At 39.1% G+C, this 26,572-nt stretch overlaps 1 long non-coding RNA gene across 1 annotated transcript in view; it reads left to right on the forward strand.

The window, feature by feature from the left end:
* LOC145822645 (uncharacterized) overlaps positions 1 to 14,145 on the forward strand; it is a 39,397-nt gene extending 25,252 nt beyond the window's left edge. The window contains exons 2-3 of the long non-coding RNA XR_014364251.1: positions 8,118 to 8,193; positions 13,749 to 14,145. This is a non-coding gene — a long non-coding RNA (uncharacterized LOC145822645). The remainder of the gene's footprint in view (positions 1 to 8,117; positions 8,194 to 13,748) is intronic.
* Positions 14,146 to 26,572: the final 12,427 nt, after the last annotated feature.

Consider the following 26,572-nt stretch of genomic DNA (forward strand, 5'->3'; position numbering starts at 1 on the left):
TACCTCCCTCTCTCTTGTTTTGCCTTTGTTTGTGCCCAAAAGTGTGATTTCTTCATACTATTGCACACAAACACCTAACAATACACCATCCTTTGGTTGCTGAGGTCCTTAGGAGTTGGTTTTAGAGTTCTTGGAGTGGTTTTGGTCAGAGAAAGTTGTTGGAGTTGTGTTCTTGAAGGTGTTCTTTAAGGGTGAGCAACTAACCTTTTAATCTCCCATGTTTGATTAAGCTTTTAAACATACTTGCATATTGTTTTAAGCTTAACTCTAAACTGTAAAAAGTTCTGATTTTGCATGCTTGTAAAGTTTGTTTAAGGTCACTTTTTGGTTGGGGGTAGTCTACTCCCTCTTAGGCCTTGTTTTGTGCCTTCTCTTTTGAGCTTTGGAACCATCTTGTTTTGAATTTCTCACCACTGAAATCCAAAGGATTTTCAGTGGTGGAAAAGTGATTTTGGAGTCTTGAATAGGAGAGGGACACCTCCCCTCTCCTTGTGTCTTATATGCTTGTATATATGGCTCATAATGGTAGCATGTTTGCTTAGCTTGTTTTGGCTCCATTTCAACAAGTATTTGGTGTTATTTTAGCATGCTATACCTCTGTCTATGGTTGGTTTAATAGCATCTTGCATACTCCATGCACTTGTAGTGTAATCCTCTCTATTGCTTTAACATGCATCATGCATTTAGACCATCATTCTTGCATATTTTGGCTCAACTGAAAGGAACTTTTAGTCATGTTTTACCATGTTTAAGCTCTGTTTGGTGTTGTTTTAGTCATGCATGCATTGTTTTGTGTAGCCTTGGTTCAATCTAGCTTGTTAGTTTTGAGTGTCCAAGTCATTAGCATGCATTGCTTAGACCATTTTTATGATTTGGCATCATTTAGTATGTGATTTTAGTCCATGTAGTGTAGCCATGCACTTGCCTTTGTCACTCCTTTAATGCTTTGAAGAGTTGGTGTTTTATGTCTCTTGAATGGATCATTGTACATGCCTCTATGTTTAGGTCTTTAGGATGCCACCTCAGTGGGTTTTGGGGCTTATTTTGACATGCCATAACTTTGATTTTTATTGATTAAGTCATGCCATGTTTGGTTGTAATAGGTGTAGTGTAACACCCCTTTGTTAGCCTTGCATGCTTCATGCCTTTGGTGCTTTGTTCTAGCTTGTGTTGGCTAGGTTCAAGCTTGCTTTTGGTCTTGTATTGACCTACCTTGGGACTATTTTGGTTGCTCTTGGCTCTTTGGGGCTTGCCTTGCATGGCCATGGTTTAAGTCCCTTTGCTAACCTTGAGCTTTGAGCCTCTTAATATGCTATGCTTGTCTTGTTTGGGTGGTTTGGCATCATTCCTCACATGATTTCAAAGCTTACTTTATTGCCATGCTCTCCTGTTTGTCACTTCTTGCTCATGTTTGAGAGTTGTGTCCTCATGTCTAAGTGATAGGCCAATTGGCATGCATGCTTATTTTGTATTTCATTCCATCATTTCTTAGCATTTTGGCCACTGATGTGGGCATGGCTGAGGTCTGCCCATTTTGGTTTAAGTCCATCTTTGCATGTTGTCGCATGCTTGACATGTTGCATGTTGTTGCATGCCTGCCTATCCTTGCATGCCATGCATGTTTGTATGTTTAGAATGCATTTTGCATGCTTGCAAATTTGTATTTTGACATATTCTTGTTTAGGTTGCACTGCATTTGGCATGCTTGTTACCTTAGCTTTGTGTGCATGTTTGAGTCATATTGCATTTGGCATGCTTATGTTGCATTGCATAGCTTTTCCATATTGCATGCATTGCATTGTGTTTGGTTTGGGGTGTCAAACCAAACACGAGGACCGAGGGACGTTTCGTACTTGAAGTGACGAAATGTGCCTCAATCCTCGGTCGCCGACACTCCTGATCCAACATGATAGAGTGCAAGGCATTCATGTGTTTTGTGCATTCATTCCACATTGATTTGTGCAATTCGGCCTCTTTGGCCATCATGCATCGAAATGCGTGATTAATGGCTCGAGAGTCAAACACTACACTCCTTTGAGTCCCAAACATGATAAGGGGTGTAGTTGCACAACATTTTCTTACAAATGTATTGTCATGCCCTTGTTTGTCCTCTGCTGCAGTAACAAGAGCAATTTGTAGGAAAAGATGGCCGATCGGCTATCTTTAGTGCCGATCGGCTAACAATATTTGGCCGATGGACTAAAAAGTGGTCGGTGACCATTTTTCCTTGGCCGATGGCCTCCACAGTGTTCATGAAGTGGTCCAAAAGCATCACAGAGATTTTCACAGTTTTCAGAGGTGCAAAACAGTGTAAACAGAGGCAACATGAGGCATGGCAACGGATTTCTGAGCGAAGCCGACCGAACATGCATATGTCCCTCTTCTCGAGGCATATTTAACTGTTTTTGTAACTTAATTAATTTGCTTAATTAGTTAAGAGTTTTGTAATAATTAATTAGCTAGGGTAGTTGATTAATTAGTTGGTTTGTATTATTTATTCAGACCCTCCGTCAAGAGGGCAAATTTTGTAATAAGTATGCGTGCGTGTTTGAATGTCTTTCAACTCCACGTCTTTCTCCCTTTTACTTAACCGCCTACGATGGTTAGTTCTAAGTCATGTTTTGATTAGCATCTTTATGCTTACATGTTTGCATTCATTCATTTGTCTTGCATGCACCAGTTTCGGCGCATCATACTAATTGCATTGTATTTCAATTCCTACTTGAATACATGATTATCAAGTTGCATCTCATATGCCATTTTAGAATAGCCGAGCCTATTTCTAGTTGCATTTTGCATGTGTTGCATTAGCCATCTTAACATAGCTAGGATCATGCATTGATTACTAACTTGCTATTGTTTTGGCTCGGAGTACTAGGTAAGCTTTTATGCTCTAGCATCTTGCATGAGTGTGAGTGTTGCCATGTTTAGCATGCTTGCCATGAGGCTAGCTGCATGTGTTTAACTGCTTGAATGCCTGTGGGTGAAGGTTGGATTACTTGAATTGGAACAATTCATCGAAATGCGAGTTTTAAGCCCACTTGAGAGTGGCAAATCATGTTTTCAAAGCCTACTTGAGGGTAGCAAATCCACGTCTTAGCCTACTTGCGAGTAGTACCTTCAAACCATTTTCAAAAAAACATGAGATGTTTTATTCCAACTTAGGCGATCTAGTCTATAATTGTGTGTTGTGCGCATCACATAGTAATTCGAGGCTAATAACCGAAATAAGAACGCATGTGTTTTCAAAAACAAAATATCATGCTAGTAAAGGCTGATCTTTGATCGGGCGAGCGGGAGTGCTCATTGCATGACCTTCCCCTCTCGTACCCAAGTTCTCGAGCCGAGGCAACTTTGGTGATGACGGACACGTGGCCTTAGGCAACGAGTCAGGGTTTCCTAAATTTCTCAAAATAAAACATTTAGGTGGTGACTCTGTATCTGGCAAAGCAGTCCATGTTTGGCACTTCTTTATAAAAATCAATTTTCTAAAACGATTTGCCAGATTTGAACTCCTTGGTGATTTATCGGTCTCACATTGCACTTTGTGAGATTAGATTCAGAACCGTGACATTAAGTCCGAACTGGAGTAGCTAATGAATTTCACGCCAATTCGCGCGCAGAGCCGGGACGTTCGGGCATGTCTACAAAAGTGAAAGCACGTTTTTTCATGTCATAAAGGCTGACATGATAACGCTCTTTACTCTAAACACACAGACATGAGTAATCGTGTCCATCTCCATTTTATGTGTTCTGCATGTTGGAACTACTATTCCCAATCATCGTTATAAGTATCACACCCTAGCAAACCTACATGTTTACACAAAAATGGAGAGATATCATCATGACATATACGGTGGTTGATCTATATTCGACAATGGGTCGCCATTGGGTTGCAGACGGAGATGAATTTCAATACCCATCAAATCCAAATTTGCGTTACTCACATCACACCGTCAACACCATGAGAGCTGAGTGAAAATTTCGCATAACACGAGCAACCGTTCTCATTGAGCTATGTTGTGAAGTTCATATTAAATTTCCTCGACGACTAGCCATGCATATGCCAATTGACACTCCACAGTTGTTGCAAAGGGCATTGCATCGTATTCACGATGAAGTTAATCGCATCACCCAACGTTTGCAAAGGTCTGAACTTTGGAAGACAGCGAATGAGCGTGCTGAAGATGGCTTAATGGATGATGCGCAACAATATTTCAGTTGGAGCATGGATGCTATGTATCAATTTGACATTGAGATGTCAGATGATGATGATAATGAATGAAACTGTTTCGATGTCTGGCGGAACAATTTCTCTTGTAATGGCTTTGTAATGCGTATGCACAAGTTATCAATAAAAAGAGAGTTTAGAATGTGAAATTATGACTTGTGTAATGGTTTCACTAAAAATGCACAACATTTTTAAAATGCAATAATTGTCAAGATCAACATATAGCAGATGCCCCTTCCAATGGCCCTTGTTAATGTTTAGCATTTTATTTTATGATTTACATCCATAATTGACAAATTAAATGGGTCTATACTTTCAAATAAAATGTGGTTGTCCAGCTGATCGCATTCGTTTGGTCCCTTTAATGTAAACAATTTTTTTTTGCTTCCCTGAAATTGATTATGGAACATTCTTTCGGAAATAATATACCAACCTGACATTGGCATCCCCCATTCATAATGATGATAATGACTGAACTTGGTTGGATGTATGATGATAAGAGATAAGATACATTGTAATGGCTAGCCACAAGTTACCAATGCAAATACAAATGTTGTAGGCCATGTTTATAGGTGAGTGTACATAAATGTACACTTTTCATAAACTTAAGCTTCATAAAATAGTAACACATAGTGCAATGGACGGTTAATAACGTAGTTGAATAACAACAATGCAGTGGACGATTACACAACATAGACCCGATACACACCAACAACATAAAAGAGTCACACATACTGAACTCCTAGGTTACATATGTTGAAAATAGACTCGGTACGACATACACACATATTGAACAACATGTCACGACCCCAAACCGCCCCTAATAGTTTGGTGCCGTGATGGCCAGTAATCCGAGATTACCGGAGGCCAACTTTCAAAATTCACACACAACCAGAGTATAATATATATATGGGGCTCACAAGTGCGGAAGCAATAATTTAAAAATACAAGTGGTCCATAAGAGCAGTGCGTAAGTTACATGGAATGGCATACAACTTTACATAATATTACAACTTGAATACAAATACAATAAAGTACAAAATACATTTTACATCTTGATCAAAAGGCTTCTTCAGCCGACATGTGTAAATTACAAGCATTATAAGCCGAGAAGCATAATTTTCAAGACTGCCGACATGAATACAAGTTAGGCCGACATAACCAAAAACCCAAAACAAGCTTGCGAGTCACACCTAGGCGTCACCAGCTTCCTGCTCATCACCTACATATATATATATATATATATAGAGGGTGAGCTTGGATACTCAGTGAATAGTATAAGAAATAAAGGGGTTTGCATGACTGGTATTCAAGATCTTTATCAAACAATACATAACATAATTAGTGCAAGTCAAAGGATGGACCAAGTCCATCTAGCAAATCTGCCAAGTTTCAAAGGATGCTTACTAATATCATTATAATACAAGTGATGACATCTCGGCAAACAAAACCCACGCGGTAAATCGTCAGTGGCAAACAAGACAAGACAAGGCAAGACAAGGGAGATACCTCAATTAAATGGTGTCGTTGCATTATAGTCCCCGAACACTAAGGACTTGTGCTACTAATGCTTAGAGTCCCCTAGCACGTACGGACTTCCAAACTTTGTGCTACAAGTGCTTATAGTCCCTTAGCACGTACGGACTTCCAAACTTTGTGCTACAAGTGCTTATAGTCCCTTAGCACGTAGGGACTTCCAAGAATGTCATCAAAACAAGATATATATAAATATATTTTTCGATTGGGAATAACCATTCATGCTTACAAATACTTTCCAAAACAAAGCGAAACAAGACTTTATCAAAGCGTTATAGCATAGCTTTATTAAAAATACCACTCACTTAGTTCTTCAACGTCGTGGTCAAGGCAAGTCCAAATCCTACAACCACATGGCAAAGTCTGTTGAATGCACTTTCAAACAAGTTTCACACGCATGCAGATGATCTCGGGAAAACATGCTGGGCAACTACCAAGTCTAGGCCGAGGTTCCACATCCCCTGGCCGAGGTGTGGCCTCGATGGTCACATTCAAAGGAATGAAGTCGGGAAAAATCTGGGTTTCCCTTTCTTGAAGAACATGAAGAACATGAACATGAGGAAGATGAATGCAAAGATCGTGATTTGCTATTACAAAATCTGAGATTTTATGCTATGAGTTCAAAAACATGGACCTGGGTACCCATATTCAAGGATCTAGTGAGAACGAACACAAAAACATGAAACTTAATGCAAACTTTCAGATCAAACAAGACCTTTCTTTCAAGAACACATGAACACCATTTTCTCTTTCTAAAACCAACTTTAAATCGATGCATGACATGCAAAACGGGTTCGATCATGCAATGCAGCTAGATGATCAATAAGAACGACAAGGGTAAATCAAGAATCTAACCTCAATACGCGAATCTAACGGTTTGATCTCTAGGAATCAAGCTCGAAGCCCACTCTCTCACTCTAAACCTCTTCTCACAAACAAAGACATATAGCAAAATGATACATTTTTGGGTCTGCTGGCTGACTTAACCCTCTACAGAGGCACGTGGCAGCGGCTGGTTGGTGCTACACAGAAAGGTGGTTGAGTGACAAGACAAGACCATGACAAGTGTGTTCAACAAGAAAGACGGCATGGGCACTCCAGTAGGTAATGATCTCGGCTAAAAGCAAGACATCGGCAAGTAGGGAATAATGACCTCGGCTAGGAAGGACAACACTTGACTAAGCTGTGCCACACCTTGGCCTAGATGTGCCACACCTCGGTCTAGGTCATACCACTCCGGAACAAGATCACTTAGGTGCAAAGATAACATCTCGGCCTAGATAATTCACACCTCGGCCTTGGTGATGAACACCTCGGCCTAGATAATGACATCTTGGCCAATATGTCAGGGCGAAGGTGGAGGTCAAACAAGGTGGTTCCAGGGTAATCCTAGACGGAAAACGACCTCGGCTAAACTCACACCAAGCAAGGTACAAAACATGCTAAACACTTAAACGAACAAGGACAAGACTCGAAATGCAAGTTCACAAGACAAGATCACATGAATGCATATAAGTATGGTTAGGATAGTGTGAGGGTAATTACACAACAACACTTGTTTGATTTGTCATTCCTCATCTAACATGTAGTAGTCAGAAAGATATTTTTCATTGTGTAAGACATGATTGCGCTCGGTTATAGTCAATTCTCTGTTGCTTGCTTCCGCCACTTCAGTTGCTAGTTCAAGCATGAAATGGCGACATCTCCGCAGCAACATTCTGTTGTTCTCTTTTTAAATTCTGCTAACTGCTTCTTCATAGTCACCCACATTTCTTCTAGGCATGCTCAATGAACGACGATGAGGTACCGGTGCCCCTAAGTTACATAGATCATTAAACAAGCCCTCCTGCTCCGTTACCCTGAATGCCCATTCTACCCGAATACCAGCGTAATAATCCTTTGGGCTAGAGTATTTTTCGGTCATGTAGTCATAACTAAATGGAGGTAGTAGTCACACTTTGTGCAGCCTTCGTTGGCGTGAACTGCCTACACCCCTCAAAGACATTTCTTGTATACAACAAAATAAAAATAAATATATGGGTTGTAAATAATTATTGAGATGGGTTGGAAAATGATCGTAGTTGGGGTACTGCTATTTGTAGACACGCAGAGGATATGAAATGGTACCGATAATTGATATTAGGGGTTACTGTGGAAGAACACACTTCCGTGATATTATTTTTACTTTTTCATTTCATGCAACCCTTTCTTTTTGTTTTCCCTAACTTGTTGCCGTTTGTATACCTGTGATATACTGTCAGGTCGTATTCTAATTTTGTCAGCATATGCATGTACTATTGTCAAACTTCTTGTTATTGGATATCGATTTCATATATGAAAACTTGTGTAGGTCTATGACTCATTTACCAGAGGAGATCCCATTATTGATTCATCAGCATTGAGCCGATACGATATGGCGTCAGTCGGTATGAATTATTTACTTATAATCGATATTTGAATACTACACAAACACTGTAGTTGTTACATAATATAACATGAAACTGTAAATGTTAGTCCATGGATCATCCTATTTGGACATTTCAATGGTTTAAACAAATTTCCCCAAGTGTAAATGTTAGTCCATTGAGAGAGAACGGAGAAGATTATATTAAATGGACAGCTAGCTTAACCAAGAAAAAAAAAAATTGGTTAAAAAGTTGATAATTATCAAGTTTAACAATTACCCCAAGTTCACGCTTAGGATGAAATAAACAACTTTTAAATACAATTCCTAAAATAAAAGAAGAAATAAATATCACAAACAAAATTCTTTTTTATAGAGGTTGAATTCATAATCTTATATCACAAAATAATACTATATAATCATCAAATCAGAAGTCCTAGTTCATCACCCATTACCTACTCAAAAATTTATTAAATAATCCAATTTTTGCGACTCATAGTACCATCGAAGTGTGGAAAACTAGATCTGTCTACTTCCTTACTTGAAGAACATTATTTCAATTGATAAATTTCAATAAAAATTTTTAAAAATAGGTGGATTTTGCCCTTTCAAAAATAGTCAAGTGTTGTAACAGCGGGAACCACCCACTGGTTTTTGGAATTCATAGTAGGAACTGTTTTCACACTATTAACCCACATTGACTTATTTCAATTTTTATGAGACGATTTTCAGTATAATTTAGATGAATTGTTTGTAGATTTTTTTTTTAATTATAATTTCAGAGTTGCGTATTGGCATGTTGGTGCAACTTTTATTTTTAAATAAGTTGAAAAAGTTAATTACCATAATGTTAGAGAAATAATGCTTTCGGCTTCTTTTTTATTACTAACCTTTAACTTACAATAAACTGTACCAAATAAATATATGAAGGGATTCGTTTGGGATGTGGGTTGACTTTTTGGCTTTTTAGGGCTAAAAAGCCTCACTTGGGATAGGCTTTTTGGCTTTTGTAAAAGAAAAAATGAAATGAATATTGTTTACATGTAACATTTTGTCTTATTGGCTTTTTAGACTATTTTGTCTTTTTGCCATGCCAAACGAAGCCCCAGTTGTTTATTCCTTGTCTTCTACCTAGTTAATAAAGTGAGTCAACATTATTTCTTGTAAAAATTTTCATCACGTAAGTAGTTGGGAACATTAAATAAATAACACCACATGATACTCTTGGATGACTCCATAATTATCCTTGCTAGCTGGCTAATTATGTAGTACTCTAGGAAAAAAAAATATGTTGATTCACTTTTGTTAAATAATTAAGAAATAATAAATAATTCACTTAATATGTTATGATTTCTTATTTTTCAAAAGTATCACATAAATAATATCATGTGATACTTTAAGAATATCTAACAATTCAACAGTGGTTCATCAGTGAAGCGTTTTGCCAATTCTGAATAACATAATCTTTTACTTGCCAGCGATTTCTTATTTTATATTTTTATTGTCCTAAAAATTACATAAAATAAGAACACAAACAATTTCAATTATTGACAAAGTGACTATTTTAGCTTGTTCGTTTACTTGAATAACTTTTAACTTATTTCATACTACAACAACTTGCATTAATATAGTTCGAGCGACATTTTTCATTTCAAAATAAAGGACTTTAAACTCTTCAAAATATATTCATTATATGTTATATTGGTCTGTAATATTTCATCGTATTCATTTGATCCCCAACTTATTTAATTCTTATCTCAATGATGAAATGACGGCTTATTTATATTTTACGCCCTTCTAATTTAATTGAAAACCACATAAACCCCCATTGCAGTCTACAGTGAAGGGTACAACCCAACTTCGTTAACAGGTGTACCAAACATTCTAAAACTTATATTAGTTTTGATGGAGCCTTTCATTTCTATGTCATGACACTGCAAATCTGTGTCATGACACTTACGCACTATGCACCACTAAAATGTTGGTTATCTCACCCACTGTTTCAGTTAATAGAAGATGGGTTCATTATGAAAATTCAATTGTCATTTCAGTAATCAAATGTGTATGTAAAAGCATTATGTCTCTTACACACAACGTTGTCTTGTGCAGGCAAAAGATTAGCCGAAATTGAAATGCCGACGATCTGATTCGGACATATGGGACACCGCCTTGGACCATAGAGTCCTGCGTTTCCTACTCCGTGCGGGGTTCTATGGGGTGTACCAGATTGAACCTATTCAATTGGACCACAATCTCGTTACAACTCTCGTAGAAAGGTGGCGCATAAAGACGCGCACATTTCATTTTCCTGTTGGAGAGTCCATGGTCACATTACAAGATGTGTCTATTCTATTTGGCCTACAGGTTGACGAACGCGCAGTCACTGGAAAAGACCCAGGAAATAAGTTGGATGATTTGATAGCACTATGTGTAGAGTTGTTAGGAGCAGCACCTACACAACAAGACTTCATAGGATCATCACTTAAGTTGAAATGGATATCTGAGCATTTCCGTCACCTTCCACATGATGCATCCGATTAGACGGTTCATCATTACGCTCGAGCCTATCTTTTGTGGCTTATTGGGGGGGTGCTCATCCCCAATAAGTCACAAAATATAGTGAAGATGATGTTTTTGCCACTACATAGAGACTTTGACCATATCCAGGAGTATAGCTGGGGTGGTGCCACATTGGCATGTTTGTATAAGATGTTGTGTCGAGCGACGAAGGCTAATACAAAGGAGATAGCTGGCCCACTTGTGCTGTTACAAGTGAGTTGCAATGACTTGTAGTTTTATCTCATATTCTCAATTGCCATGTTTTCTAAAGTGCCTAGTGTAATAAATTAATAATGGCATCATTCATTGTAGGTTTGGGCGTGGGAGAGATTGAGCAGGATCGCCCCGAGTTGAAAGTTGAACATTGCTGCTAGCGAGCGTGCCATAGGGGAGGGTGACCAGCTGTTACCACCTGGCCCGTGAGCTTGCAGGTGGAGAGTTCCCTTCAGCCATGAGGTGATATCGACTAATGTCAGTGTCATCTTTCGGGACCAGTTCGACCACATGATAGAGGGGGAGGTTTGTAATTTGTTCATGTCAATTTACCCATTTTTGTGTTTGTTGACCTCCGCTATACGGATAGATCTCTAAATTATTGCATTGTTATTGTAGTTCATATAGGAGCCTTACGGGACGGATGATGACATCATAACCAGCTTCCCATCATATTATACCGTTGGTCGAGACATATGGATGGCACGAGTGCCACTTATATGCTTCGATATCATTGACTGGCATCTCCCCGACCGGGTGCTTAGACAATTTGGACGAGTTCAGAGTGTGCCTAATCGCTTTGACACCCACTTGGCTATGCATTTTAGAGATAGACATGGCAAAATGGCCATTAATTGGGCAAAGAAATACCAAACATTTATTGGTGAGTGGAACAACCGACGCAACACCATTGTCCATGCTGAAAAGAGCAATGAAGTGCTTACATCTTCGGACCCATATATGTTATGGTTTCGCCGTCATACACGTTTAGTACTCAGTAATCCAAGTGACATTGTTGCCTTCGGATACCAAGGCATCGGGGGTAGTTTAGAGGGATTGGTAAGTTTTTTATATTCTCCAAAACAATATTTGCTTAAGTTTGTGTATGTTTGTTATTTGGCATTGATGGTTACATAACACAACTACTATTACATTACAGGTTTGTAGAGTTGTGAGGGCATATCACATGGTAGACGCTGCCCATATTACACGTGATGGTAAAGAGGGATTGGAGGCCATTGCCGAGATACGGGAGTTATTGTACGATGGTTTGCAACAGGCACACCGACGTGGCCGACTAAATTTCGGCCACTTTGGCGAGGATCCTTATATGGGAGTAGATATTACAGCGACATCAATGTTGCACCCGAATATGCCATCCACTGAGCCATCGACATCAATGCCTCCACCGCATCCTACCCCACGTCATGCACATCAATTGGACAATTTCAATATGGAACACTTTAATGAGGGGCCTTCCATGGGTCTGTCCCCTCATGGTCCATCTATAGCAATGCATACACGACAAACTTCCCCACCTGAATGTACCAATTACACATCCCAGTTTGCCCCTGAGGTAGATCTTCTAATGTCTAAACATACTTCCACACACCATGGCCATATATTGGACCCTTCCTAGTCACCACCCCCATATAGGACAGCGGTTGGTACCCCGGTGACTCCCTTAGCACCACTGTCTACTACATGTCTGTCTACTATGATTCCCTCTGTGTCAACATTAACCGCACCTGACCCTTTCACAGTTCCATCATCTCCTACCCTACCATCATCTCCTACACCACATATAACCTTCACCGACTATGTTGATCCACTCATTACCCATGACTTTCACATTGACGGGGAGGGGAAGGGCCTAGTCCATGCACCTACCAGAGGGACAGGTAGGGGTAGAAGTTGTGGCAGCCGTCGTGGTGTAAGTAGAGGCCGAGGGCGATGCCGAGCAATAGACCATGACAATAATGCAGCGGATGATGGCGTTTCACAGCTTAGTGCCGTATGTGAAGGTTTGTCGGAGGTGGTATCAAATGATTGTATTGCACCCATTGGTGCGCAGCCAGCTTCTACAGAAGCCGGCGAGGGAGTCGTACGTGCAGCAGCGCAAGATATATAGAGAGTATATAGTAAGAGACCCAAGAGACAAGGCTATGGAAGGGGTTGTGGAACATGGGAAAAATTAGGACATTAGGAACAACCAACATTGGTAATTATCTTCACACATTATCTTCAGGTGGTGTTTTCACTTGGATTAGTCTACATTGTTTAAGTTGTGGCTTATTATATAGTTCTGGCTTTTGGCTTATCTTGTCTTGTAATTGTTTTGTTGTCAATAATGGGGTTGATGACGTGAATTATGCACGGAATATGGGAAATGCAATACTTATTTTGTATGGGAAATGTCATACTTATATCACATGGAAGGATATACCGCTTGGGTTCGCTGTTAATATCACGGGCAGGTTTTTGCCTGCCACTATTTCTAGTCTTGCTGTTAGTTTTCAGGTAGTTCTAGGTGGAGAGCTGGCCAATTTGTTGATGTGTGGGTTGAGTGATGTGAGGCTATCCCATAAATATTGTGTGAGAGGGTGAGGTTGTGGGTTGAGTGAATGGAGCAATATTATTCTTTGTCTCTCATAGTTTGTTAATGCAGGTTATTAGGGATGGTAGGTTTAGTGATGGTGAGCTCCTATATTAGGACTGTGTGTGAGGAGGGATTATTTGTGCTCATGAGGGTTGAGTTTGGTGAGCCCCTATATCTGGGTGACTGTTTTATTGGTGCAGGTTTTTAGCTAGTCTAATTTAGCAGAGTTAGTCGTTGTGGGTAAAGTGATTGAGTCAGACATTGTCTGAATAGTTTGTTATTTCTTTGTATTTAACTGCTATTTGTTGCTCAGTTTGAGTGTTATCTGAGGGTTGAGTTATGATAGTCAATATCATGTGAGCTTAGTTTGTGTTAGCTATTGTTGAATTGTCCTATTGATTTGTTGATTACTTGGCTATTTTTAGGATCATTTGACTGAATGATGGCGTAGAGCAAGCTATCTGATTTGGTGGATATTGTCTCAATTGTTGTCTGCTAAGATTCTAGATGCTGCTGCTGCTATTTTTGTTACTGTTTTGAAGGAAGGGGTAGCTGCTTGCTGTGTTGTTGGTTGGTGGTTGCTTGCTGTTTCTTGATTCTGGTTGCTACTGCTGGCTTGATGTTGTTGTGGATGCGTCGTGATGGTGTTTATACAGTTGGAACATTTACTTTGTTATTATGTTTGTAATAGTTATTGTGATACTATATGTATTTCCTGGACCTAATTTTGGCCTTCCATGTGGGATGTACATGGTTTATTCTGTAAATAGGTCTTGTTTATATTTGGGTGTACTTAGTGTTGGGTTTGTTCTTGCTCCTCATCTACTTATGTGCTTACATTACAAGAAATCGCACCTTTGGAGACCATTTTTGGCAACTAAACAAATCGTAGTCACCAAAAGTACATTTTTTGGCGACTAAAATTCAAATTTGTTGGCGTTGGTTCAAGATACCAGTACTAAAATATTTTAGTCAATAAATATTACTTATTGGCAACTAAATGCCAAATAGTACTTTTGGCGACTAATATTTTCGTCGTTGTTCAGTAATTTCACTATCGCTGGTCTTTTACTATTAATACCATTTTCTCAATTCCAACAGATCGACTTGCAACTCTTTTGGCTAAAGAGAGAAGCCATTCACTGACTTACATTGGATGCATAAAGAAAGGACCTGTGATAACTGACTCTAAACTAAAGTGGTAGAAAGGAAAACTTTTACCCCTCCCTCTCCTTTAAATATATATTTTTGTGTTTTTTTGTTTATGCAATAATATATATATTTGATGAAGTGTGTATAACTATTCGCAACCCAATTTTTGAGTTTTTTTTTCTATTGCAAATATTTCCACGTATGAGAAATCAGGACATCTGATTGGTAGTGAATACGTCTTGCATGCTTATGGTCCTATCTATGTTCTTTTTGCAGAGGTGGTAGCATCACTGGCAATTGCTAGAAACAGGTCTGTCCATAACAATATGTAGTTTATTTTGTATGATCTCTTTATTGTGGTTTATATACATATATATATATATATATATATATTATGTTTGTTTGGTTTTGTTCTAGTTAGTCATGTTATCACATTAACATTCATTTGGTGAAGTAGGTTGGTTTCTCGGATTTTAGGATGTCTAATTGAATGCTAGATGACATTCTATGGAAGAGTTGACATTCTAATTGAGCAAGGTTTGGTGCTCTTTCTACATGGATTCAAGGTTGAGGCTTACAATTCATTATGGTCATGAGCATGTCTCAAATTCTCCATGAGGGCAAAAGATCTTACCTCTTTAAGTCAAAGGCACAAAATCTATAAGCATATATATTCTGGAAAAAGAGATAACTCGTCCTAATGTGGCCATTCTAAATTTTTCTACCACATATCTGGTGAGGGACTGAGGGTTTAAAACAGAATGACAGATTGCATAGCATTTGAATTACACGTGAACTAGAAGATGTGGAAAATTACAATCTTGTTTACTAGAGTCCATTTAAGTGCTTTGTAAACCCACTAGTAGGACATTTGTAGCCCTTTCTTCTTTTTATTTTTTATTTTTTGCTACAGGAAAGCTTGGCCTTCCCAATTATGTGCACTTTTTGATCCTTCTAACTTTTATGGTTTCATATTATTTTTTTAAAGTTGGACAACTATTTTATTTGCAACAAATAAAATGTAGTACAATATATAGTTCCTTAATGCTTACTGTGTTGTTACCTTTCATGATTATTTTTTCATTGAATAGATGTATCCCTTGCCTTTGAGTTTGAGAATGTTTAGCAATGAGGACGTCATGCGAAATCAAACTGTTTTGCCATATGGATCATGAGAATGTAATCACAACTTTACATAAATTATAGTGCTTGCTTAGTTGTTTGGGGTCACAGATGATTGAATAGGAATAGAGCTTAACACTTGGTATGATTTTAGCCCCCGTCTGCTCTGATTCTGTTCATATGCATTAACTTTGTTGATTTTCTAAAATTCACTAACCGAAAACACCTTAAAAGGGCGTTAAGAGGGAAAAACTGTGAAACAACCCTCGAACAACCATTCGGATGTCACAGCCACCTTCCCCGTGACAAATAGGACCTGTGACAATAGACAAAATGTAATTAGCACGTGTATGTTGGAAGTTAGAGCCGAAAACGCCTTAAACTTAACCGAAAAGGGCGTTAAGGGGGCAAAACTGCAAAACAGCCCTCGAACCACCGTTCGGATATCACAACCACCTTCCCCGTGACAAATAGGACCTATGACAACAGACGGAATGTAATTAGCACGTATATGTTGCGAGTTAGAGATGAAAATGCCTTAAACTTAACTGAAAAAGGGTGTTAAGGGGGTGAAACTGCGAAACAGCCTCTAAACCACCATTCAGATGTCACGACCAGCTTTCCCGTGACAAATAGGACTTGTGACAACAGACGGAATGTAATTAACACGTGTAGGTTGGGAGTTAGAGCCGAAAACGCCTTAAACTTGACCGAAAAAGGGCGTTAAGAGGGCGAAATTGCGAAACAGCCCCTGAACCACCATTTAGATGTCACAGCCACCTTCCCTATAACAAATAGGACCTGTGACAATAGAAAAAATGTAATTAGCACGTGTATGTTGGGAGTTAGAGCCAAAACGCCTTAAACTTAACCAAAAAAGGGCGTTAAGGGGGCGAAACTGCGAAACAGCCCCGAACCACTATTCGGATGTCACAGCACCTTCCCCGTGACAAATAGGACCTATGACAATAGACGGAATGTAATTAGCACGTGTATGTTGGGAGTTAGAGCTGAAAATGCCTTAAACTTAACCGAAAAAGGGCGTTAAGGGGGCGAAACTGCGAAACAGCCCCCGAACCACTGTTTGGATGTCACGGCCACCTTCCCTGTGACAAATAGGACTTATGACAACAGATGGAATGTAATTAGCACGTGTATGTTGAGAGTTAGAGCCGAAAACGCCTTAAACTTAACCGAAAAACGGTGTTAAGAAAGCAAAAATACGAAACAGCCCCCGAATTACTGTTTAGATGTCACAGCCAACTTCCCCATCATGAGTAGGAGTTGTGACAATAGACAAAATTTAATTAGCACATGTAGGTTGGGAGTTAGAGTCGAAAATGCCTTAAACTTAATCGAAAAAGGGCGTTAAGAGGGCGAAACTGCGAAACTGCCCCCGAACCACCGTTCGAATGTCATGGCCACCTTCCCTATAACAAATAGGACTTGTGACAATAAACGGAATGTAATTAGCACGTGTATGTTGGGAGTTAGAGCCGAAAACACCTTAAACTTAACCGAAAAAAGTCGTTAACGGGGCGAAACTGCGAAACTGCCTCCGAACCACCATTTAGATGTCACAGCCAGCTTTCCCGTGACAAATAGGACATGTGACAACAAACGGAATGTAATTAGCATGTGTATGTTGGGAGTTAGAGCCGAAAACGCCTTAAAATTAACCGAAAAACGGCGTTAAGAGGGTGAAAATACGAAACAGCCCCCGAACTATCGTATGGATGTCACAGCCACTTTCCCCATCATAAATAGGAGCTGTGACAATAGACGGAATTTAATTAGCATAGGTAGATTGGGAGTTAGAGCCAAAAACGCCTGAAACTTAACCGAAAAAGGGTATTAAAGGGGCGAAACTGCAAAACAACCCCCGAACCGCGTTACGGATGTCACGGCTAGATTGCCTGTGACAAATAGGACCTGTGACAATAGACGGAATGTAATTAGCATGAGTAGGTTGGGAGTTAGAGCCGAAAATGGATTAAACTTAATCGAAAAATGGCGTTAAGGGTGCGAAAAAGCAAAAAAGGCATTAAGGGTGCGAAAAAGCTAATTGATAAACTCACTTTGTTGCTATATAATTGATATTGTGTGTTATATTCTCATAAATCGTTATTTGCCTATTTTAGTTGAAATCTTTGAAATAACGATATGTTAAGCTAAAAGGAATCATTGACTGATTTTTCTTTATTTAGTCTTGCTATATCAATTGGTATATTTGTTGTGTTATTCATCTAAATTCAATAGAGTTAGTTATCTAATTTTTTCCTTCTCCATAAGCTAAATTACTTGTTAAATAAATTGAACCATATTCTGTTTAAACAAAAATCAAGCTCTGCATTTTTTATTACTTACCTCACTGGTTTTTGTTGCATATTGATAATGTTGGCATGGATACAATGATGTTTTTGGGCCATATTGATGATGTTTGCATGGGCGCAATTTACATTATATTTTTTATTTATGGAAAACATGTATAGCTGATATGTTTTGTTATTAAGATTTTTTTTTTTAGTTTGAATTGTAATTGTTGGTTCGGATAGTATATGTATTTGTTAGATTATACTATGTTTATGGATTCTTATTTTCTTTGATATGTACGGTTAATAGTTAAGTTGTGTATATGGTTGAAAATTGAATGCTACAGGTTGTGGAGAAATATTTTTATTGAATGGTTGAGAATTGAATGAATGGATGGATGAATAATTTTGTATATGCACAGGTTACAGGTGACACAAAAAGTATTATTTCTTGTAGTGTTATTTGGTGTTTGAACAGGTGTGTTGTTTTTTCTTAATGGGTTGAGCTTCCAAAGAAAACTCCGAGTTAATGTTGACTTGTATTGGGTTGTTGTTATATAGATTTTTTTTTTCATCTTACTCAAATGGGTGAATATAATATTTTTACTCACCAAACATACAAATAGATTTGTATACATTTTTTTTTTGTTGGGGAGTGCTCTTTCCCTTGCAATTCTTTATTAGTTCATCACTTTCTTTATTGAATTGCAATGAGTTAATGAATGTTCTGGATTAATGAATGGACTCTCTCAGATTTCTTTAATGCTTTGGAATTTTCATGTTTGGTCTTTGAATTTTCAATAATTAGATTAAACATTAAGCTTTTAATGTTTGGTTTAGAAATAAGTGTAATATAGTGTGTATAGTTATGTATCTTGATATATAACTGTTAAATTTCTAAAGATTATGTGGCATGTTTGTTATGAATAATAGGAATGTATGTTGAATTATGTGAATACTTACGGTTTTTTTTTTTTTTTTGAAACATGATATACAACTCCATTTTTTGTACCCACTTTATAGACTCATTGATGTGTCAAGAAGATGATTGGTTGATAATCAAATAATATTTAATTATCAACCAATCCTCTTCTTGACATATCAGTAGACCTATAAAGTAGGTCTAACTTTTCCGCTTGAATAACTATTCTTTTCTTTTTATTTTTAAAAAAGATTTTGTTGCAGTTTAATTTTGTAATATGATAGGTCTTTTTTTCTTTTCTTTTTTTCCCTCTTCTTCTTCTCTTCTCTTGGGCTGCATTTGGATTTAGGATATGAAGGGAATTTGTTGAGTGAAAGGAAAATGGAACATTAAAAAGTTAACCCTTTTTATTTGATGAATTTATTTTTTTTTTACTTTTTTTTTTTTTTGCTTTTAGTGAACTGTTTTTATTTTGGTTTTTTATTGAACTGCTATTTTAAAAAGTTTAGGCTTCTTCGGCTCAAAAAAAAATTCTACTTTATTTAGTTTTTTTAATTTTGTTTATGAAAAAAAAATTTACTTGTTAGATGTTTATGAAGACTTTTGAAAAAACTTATACTTATTTAAAAAATTTGTTTTAATAATTTTTTTTAATGATTTTTATGAGAGTATTACTAGGAGTGTCATGAAAATTTAATATCAAAGAGAGAGAGACAGAGAGAGAAAACAAAATTAAGGTTTGTGTTTTCAAATTTGTAGACACTCGGAGTGTCATGAAAATTTACCCCCACCAATTATCCCACAAAATAAAATTAAAATATTCGTATAATATCATGAACACAAGTAAACACAAAATTAGAACAATGATGCAGTGCATAACAACAATATATTGTACAAGTTCACATTATAAAGATACAAAACTTAATACACCATCTATTCCAATAGAACATGGAAAATGTTAAGGTGAGGAAAACAGATAAAACAGAATTTCTTAGCTAGAGAAACAATCTCAAAGCCAAGTGGTTGGTCCAGTTGGGGGACTCATAAAGTTCAAATAGACGAATAGCCACCTTCAACAGGTAGCTCAGTCAAAAGCTTCCCTTAATTGGGGCTCCTCAAATAGTGATCCTTTACGTAGAGAATTTCAATCTCTATCAGGAAAGAAGAAAGAGGCACCTTTCAATTTCTAGAAGTCCAGTCAAAATGATGACTCTGGTAAGAAATGGGGGGTTGACAAAAAACTAAACTTGGGGGCTGGACAAACAAACTCAAATCCAAGTGGTTGGTTCAGTTGGGGGACTAATAAAGTTCAAACAAATGAACTACTGCCTTCAACAACACAAAAAACAGAACAGGTAGCTCAGTCAAAAGCTTCCCTTAACTAGGGCTCCTCAAATAATGATCCTCTACGTAAAGAATTTCAATCTCCATCAGGAAAGAAGAAAAAGTCGCCTTCCAATTCCTGGAAGTCCAGTCAAAATGATGACTCTGGTAAGGAATGGGGGGTTGACGAAAAACTAAACTTGAGGGCTGAACAAACAAGCTCAAATCCAAGTGGTTGGTCCAGTTGGGGAACTAATAGTGATCCTTTACGTAGAGAATTTCAATCTCTATCAGGAAAGAAGAAAGAGGCACCTTTCAATTTCTAGAAGTCCAGTCAAAATGATGACTCTGGTAAGAAATGGGGGGTTGACAAAAAACTAAACTTGGGGGCTGGACAAACAAACTCAAATCCAAGTGGTTGGTTCAGTTGGGGGACTAATAAAGTTCAAACAAATGAACTACTGCCTTCAACAACACAAAAAACAGAACAGGTAGCTCAGTCAAAAGCTTCCCTTAACTAGGGCTCCTCAAATAATGATCCTCTACGTAAAGAATTTCAATCTCCATCAGGAAAGAAGAAAAAGTCGCCTTCCAATTCCTGGAAGTCCAGTCAAAATGATGACTCTGATAAGGAATGGGGGGTTGACGAAAAACTAAACTTGAGGGCTGAACAAACAAGCTCAAATCCAAGTGGTTGGTCCAGTTGGGGAACTAATAAAGTTCAGACAAACGAACTACTGCCTTCAACAACACAGAAAATAGAATAGGTAACTCAGTCAAAAGCTTTCCTTAACTGGGGCTCCTCAAATAGTGATCCTCTACGTAAAGAATTTCAATCTCCATCAGGAAAGAAGAAAGAGTCACCTTCCAATTCCTGGAAGTCTAGTGAAAATGATGACTCTAGTAAGGAATGAGGGGTTGACAGAAAACTAAACTTGGGGGCTAGACAAACATTACCCAAAAACAAGTGGTTGGTCCAATTGGGGGACAAATAAAGTTCAGGCAGATGAACTACCACCTTCAACAACACAGAAAACAGAACAGGTAGCTCAATCAAAAGCTTCCCTTAACTGAGGCTCCTCAAATAGTGATCCTCTATGTAAAGAATTTCAATCTCTATCAGGAAAGAAGAAAGAGTCGCCTTCCAATTCCTAGAAGTCCAGTGAAAATGATGGCTTTGGTAAGGAATGGAGGGTTGACAGAAAACTAAACTTGGGGGCTGGATAAACATTACCCAAAAACAAGTGGTTGGTCCAGTTGGGGGACTAAGTTTCAAACCCAATTGGTTTTACTTGATTTGCTTGTCAAAATAACTATTTACAATTAATTATACCCAAACTGGTTGTTTTCTGCACCTCTTTAAAGAAATTAACGGTTCTCTTAGTATACAATAGCAGTCAACGCAAGGCAAAAAATGTAAGAAACTAGACTTGTAACCGGTTGTAATGACGCTGATTTGATAATTTTCGAATTTATACCCAAAGAACACTTATGGAATATAACTGTAGACGTCCCCGAACGCCCCGGGAGGAACGAGCTCCCGTTCTGTTCATTTTGGGGTCACTACAGCTCAGGACTCTCAAATTTGTCACGGTTCTAAGTCTGAACCAAAGAGTCCAAATCCGGCAAATCGTTTTGAGAAACAGATTTTTGAAAAGAAGTGCCAAACATGGACTGCTTTGCCAGATACAGAGTCACCACCTAAATTTTTTTTTTTAATGGGAAATTTAGGAAACCCTGACTCGGTGCCAAAGGCCACGTGTCCGTCATCACCAAAGTTGCCTCGACTCGAAAAATTGGGTACGATTGGGGAAGGTCACTTCGTGAGCACCCCCGCTCGCCCGATCAAAGATCGGCCTCTACTAACCATGATATCAATTTTTGAAAACTTTGTATGTTCTTATTCCGGTTATTAGCCTAGGTTACTATGTGATGCGCACAGCATACAAGTATAGACTGAGTCGCCTGAATTGGAACAAAACATTTCATGTTTGTTTGTTTGAAAATGGTTTGATGGTGCTACCCGCAGGTAGGCTAAGACGTGGATTTGCCACCCTCGGGTGGGCTTAGAAAACATGATTTTGCCACTATCTAGTGGGCTTAAAACACACATTTGATGAATTATTCCAATTCAAATAACCCAATCTTCACCCACAGGCATTCAGGCAGTTATATCACATAAGCATTTAGCCTCATGGTAAGCATGCTATTTATGGCAGTCACTCACACGCATGCAGGGATGCTAAAGCGTAAAGCTTACCGGGTACTCCAAGCCAAAACAGAAACTCATTAGAATTTTATGCATGATCCTAACTATACAGAAATGCCTAATGCAACACATGCAAAATGCAACTATAGCAGGCTCGGCTATTCTAGGATGGCGTATGAAATGTTACAACTATCATGTATTCAATTTGGAATTGAAAGTACAATGCAGTTAGTATGATGCGCCGAGCCCGGTGCATGCAAAACAGATGAATGATGCAAACATGCTGTCATACTGTATGCTAATTGAAATATGCCCTATCCTACCCATCAAAAGCGGATAAATAAAAGGGAAGAAAGACGTGGGGTTGGAAGACATACAACACACACGCACACACTTATTACAGTTGTGGCCCTCGCGCAGAGGGTCCAAATAAATATACAGTCCCGAAATAAAAGAATATTACAGTCCGAATAATACAGTCCAAATAATATACAAATTTCTAATTAATTAACAAATTAACTAAGAAAGTAAATAAAACTGGCATGCAAGCCAGGGACTGCCTTGCTTCTGATGGATGATGCATGTCCGGCGGCTTTGCGCGGAAATCCACCGGGATGCCCCGATTAGCCTCTGTTTTACAATTATTCTTGAAAAGCGTACCAAGTTCCGAAAAGTTACTGATTCCTGATTTTGCTGCAACAGAGAGCAGGAAAGGGGCATAGCAGTGTATTTTCACAAATATATGCATACCTCGATCCTCGTGCCACCAATCACGCATACCGAGGCATAATGGCCGAGAAATCGAAATGCACAATTTAATGTAGGATGAATGCACATGAAAACACAATAAAACCTAACTCCATCATGGGTAATCCGGAGTGTTGGTGACTGGGGAATTGAGACACATTCCGTCACTCGGAGTACGAAATATACCTCGTTTCTCGTGCCCGGGCTAACTTCTATTCCGGACACGATGCAATATGCATGATATGCATGAAATGCAACTAAGATACAATTCTAACATACACAATGCTATGGAATGACATGCCTCGAAATGCGTGCACACGGGCACGCAAACCGAGGAAATGCATGAATGCGATCTAAGATGCAACCTAATATGCACTATGCTATGAAAATGAGATGCCCCGAAATGCGTGCACACGAGCACGCAAACCGAGAAAATGATAGAATGCAATCTAGGATACAACCTAGTATGCACTATGCTATGAAAATGAGATGCCTCGAAATGCGTGCACACGGGCACGCAAACCGAGAAAATGACAGAATGCAATCTAAGTGACTAAAATGGCATGGAAAATGTAACATGGACTTATACTAACATGAGAGAGCCTCAGCCACACTCACATAAGAAGCCGATAGATGAAAATGAAGTGCCTCGAAGTGCGTGCCCACGGGCACGCAAATCGAGGCAATGGCATATGCGATGCAATGACATGAAAATGTGATATGGGCTTATACCAACATGAGTGAGCCTCAGCCACACTCACATAGGATGCCGGCGGATAAAAATGGAGTGCCTCGAAATGCGTGCACACGGGCACGCAGACCGAGGCGATGGCAGAATGCGATGTAATGACATGAAATGATGATGTGGGCTTATACCAACATGAGTGAGCCTCAGGCACACTCATATAGGATGCCGGCGGATAAAAATGAAGTGCCTCGAAATGCGTGCACACGGGCACGCAAACCGAGGCAATGGCAGAATGCGATGTAATGACATAGAAAATGTGATATGGGCTTATACCAACATGAGTGAGCCTCAACCACACTCATATAGGATGCCGGCGGATAAAAATGAAGTGCCTCGAAATGCGTGCACACCGGCACGCAAACCGAGGCAATGGCAGAATGCGATGTAATGACATAGAAAATGATGATGTGGGCTTATACCAACATGAGTGAGCCTCAGCCACACTCACATAGGATGCCGGTGAATGAAAATGAGGTGCCTCGAAATGCGTGCACGCGGGCACGCAAACCGAGGCGATGACAAAATGCGATGCAATGGCATGAAAACGTGATATGGGCTTATACCAACATGAGTGAGCCTCAGCCACACTCACATAGGATGCCGGTGGATAAAAATGAGGTGCCTCGAAATGCGTGCACGCGGGCACGCAAACCGAGACGATGCAAAAATGCGAACTATGGCATGGGAAATGATATGCAAACATGGTAATGGGATTTCAGCACTAAAATATGGGGGAAAACAGTCCCGAAATGAAGCGAAATGACACCAAATGCATGAAATAGTCCCGAAATGTGAATTTAGGCACCCGAAATGGCCTATAGCTATGCCAAACATGCACAATATGGACATGCAAATGCAAAGACAGAAGCTAGACAGTCCCAAAAAAGGCACTTTCACAGTTATAAACATGGCCAAACAGCAAGCATAGGTATGGCAAAAATGGCATGCAAGAATAGGGGCCAAAAGAGGGGTAATGAAGCAAGTGATATAAGAAAAACCCAAACTGAAAAATTTCCTTCTACAACATTGAAGAGGGACCAAAAATATGAATATTTACAGTATATGGAAGCCCCAAAATCAGTATACAAACATGATAGAAATGTGATGCAAAATGAGGTTCAAAAGTGGCTATAACATGAGGTATGCAAAAAATTCACCAAACAGCCAAAGACCCTTAATAAAACATGTAGAATGGGCCAAAATAGGACTATTTCCAGAACTGTAAAATGGCCAAAAACAAAAGCATGATAGGCTAACTAAACATGCAAGAATGGGGAATAAAAGAGAGATATAACATGAAGTGGCATATGGAGGTCCTAAACCATGAAAAGACCAAAATGAAATATGAAGAATGGACCAAAATAAGCACTTTTTCAGAACTGTAAAATGGCCAAAAACAAAAGCATGGTAGGCTGCCATTGCATGCAAGAATGGGGAATAAAAGAAGAGTATAAAGGTAAGTAAATCATGGAAGTCCCAAATGGTGTTGAGCCCTTCTTCAATGTTGAAGAGGGGCTCAAAATAAGCCTAATATCAGTTTACAACATGCTCAAAAACAGATTACTCATGGGCCAAAAATAGCATGCAAGATTATGACATATAAGAGGATCAATGAAGCAAGTGCATCATGGAGGGCTCAAACAGGGTTGAGCCCTTAATGAAGAGTGAAGATGAGCTCAAAAGAGGGCCCTTTTCAGTTAGGGCCGGAGCTTGAAACAAAAAGCATGTGGGGCTTACAAATGGATCAAGAAAAAGGGTCAAAGAGGAGAAGTGTTACTCACCCTTGAAGACTAAAGCTTTTGTTGCTTCTTGGATCAATTTGCCACTCCTTTAGCCTTTGAGAAGCCTTCCTTGTTGCTGGAAATGAGGTGGTGATGGTAGAGTTTGGTGGTGTAGAAGAAATGGTGCTTAGGGACTTAGAGATTTTTAAGGAAATGAGAGGGATAAAGATGGAGTTGTGTATGGAGGCTTGAAGAACAATTTTTCTAACCCCTACAAGTGAAGCCACCAGCTGGTTATAAGGGTCAAAAAGGGGGTGTAAAGGTGGGGGAAAAGGAGAGCAACTTTCCCCCACAAAATATCCCCCGGATAAAGATCTTTTCTGGGGGATAAAGCTCCACAGCTGTAAAGTGCACAGTGCAAAGAGCTCGGCCGGCCTGTTACTTTTGCTCCAGGTGGCCGGCCGGCCACACCCCCTAGCCGGCCGGCTAGGGGTCAAAAGGGTCAATCAGATTTAGTGGCCGGCCACCAACTGATGGTGTCCTCCTATGTGTGTACAACACAACCTTGTGGTTAAAAGTCCAAGAAAGTGGGTCCAAGGGGTTCAACATTAGCTCGGAAAGAGGGGTTCAAAAGGGTCAGGTGGAATTACTGGCCGGCCACCAACTTTTAGGGTCCTCTCATGTGTGTACATCACAAATATGTGGTTCAAAGTTCGAGAAAAAGGGTCCAAGGGGTTCAACATTAGCCCGGAAGGAGGGGGTCAAAAGGGTCAAGTAACATTAATGGCCGGCCACCATTTTTTAGGGTCCTCCCATGTGTGTACATCACAAATATGTGGTTTGAGTTTGAAGAAAATGGCTCCAAGGTGTTCAACATTGGCCCGGAAGTGCGAAAAACGGGTGTCGGAGGGCGAAAATGGAACATAACTGGTTTCTAAGATAATTTCTTGCCTCCCACCCTTCTACGGCCTCCCTGGTGATAAAACAGAGGTA

The sequence above is a fragment of the Camellia sinensis genome, chromosome 3 (genome assembly GCF_055761805.1).
Source record: "Camellia sinensis isolate YWXY chromosome 3, ASM5576180v1, whole genome shotgun sequence".
Lineage (NCBI taxonomy): Eukaryota > Viridiplantae > Streptophyta > Magnoliopsida > Ericales > Theaceae > Camellia > Camellia sinensis.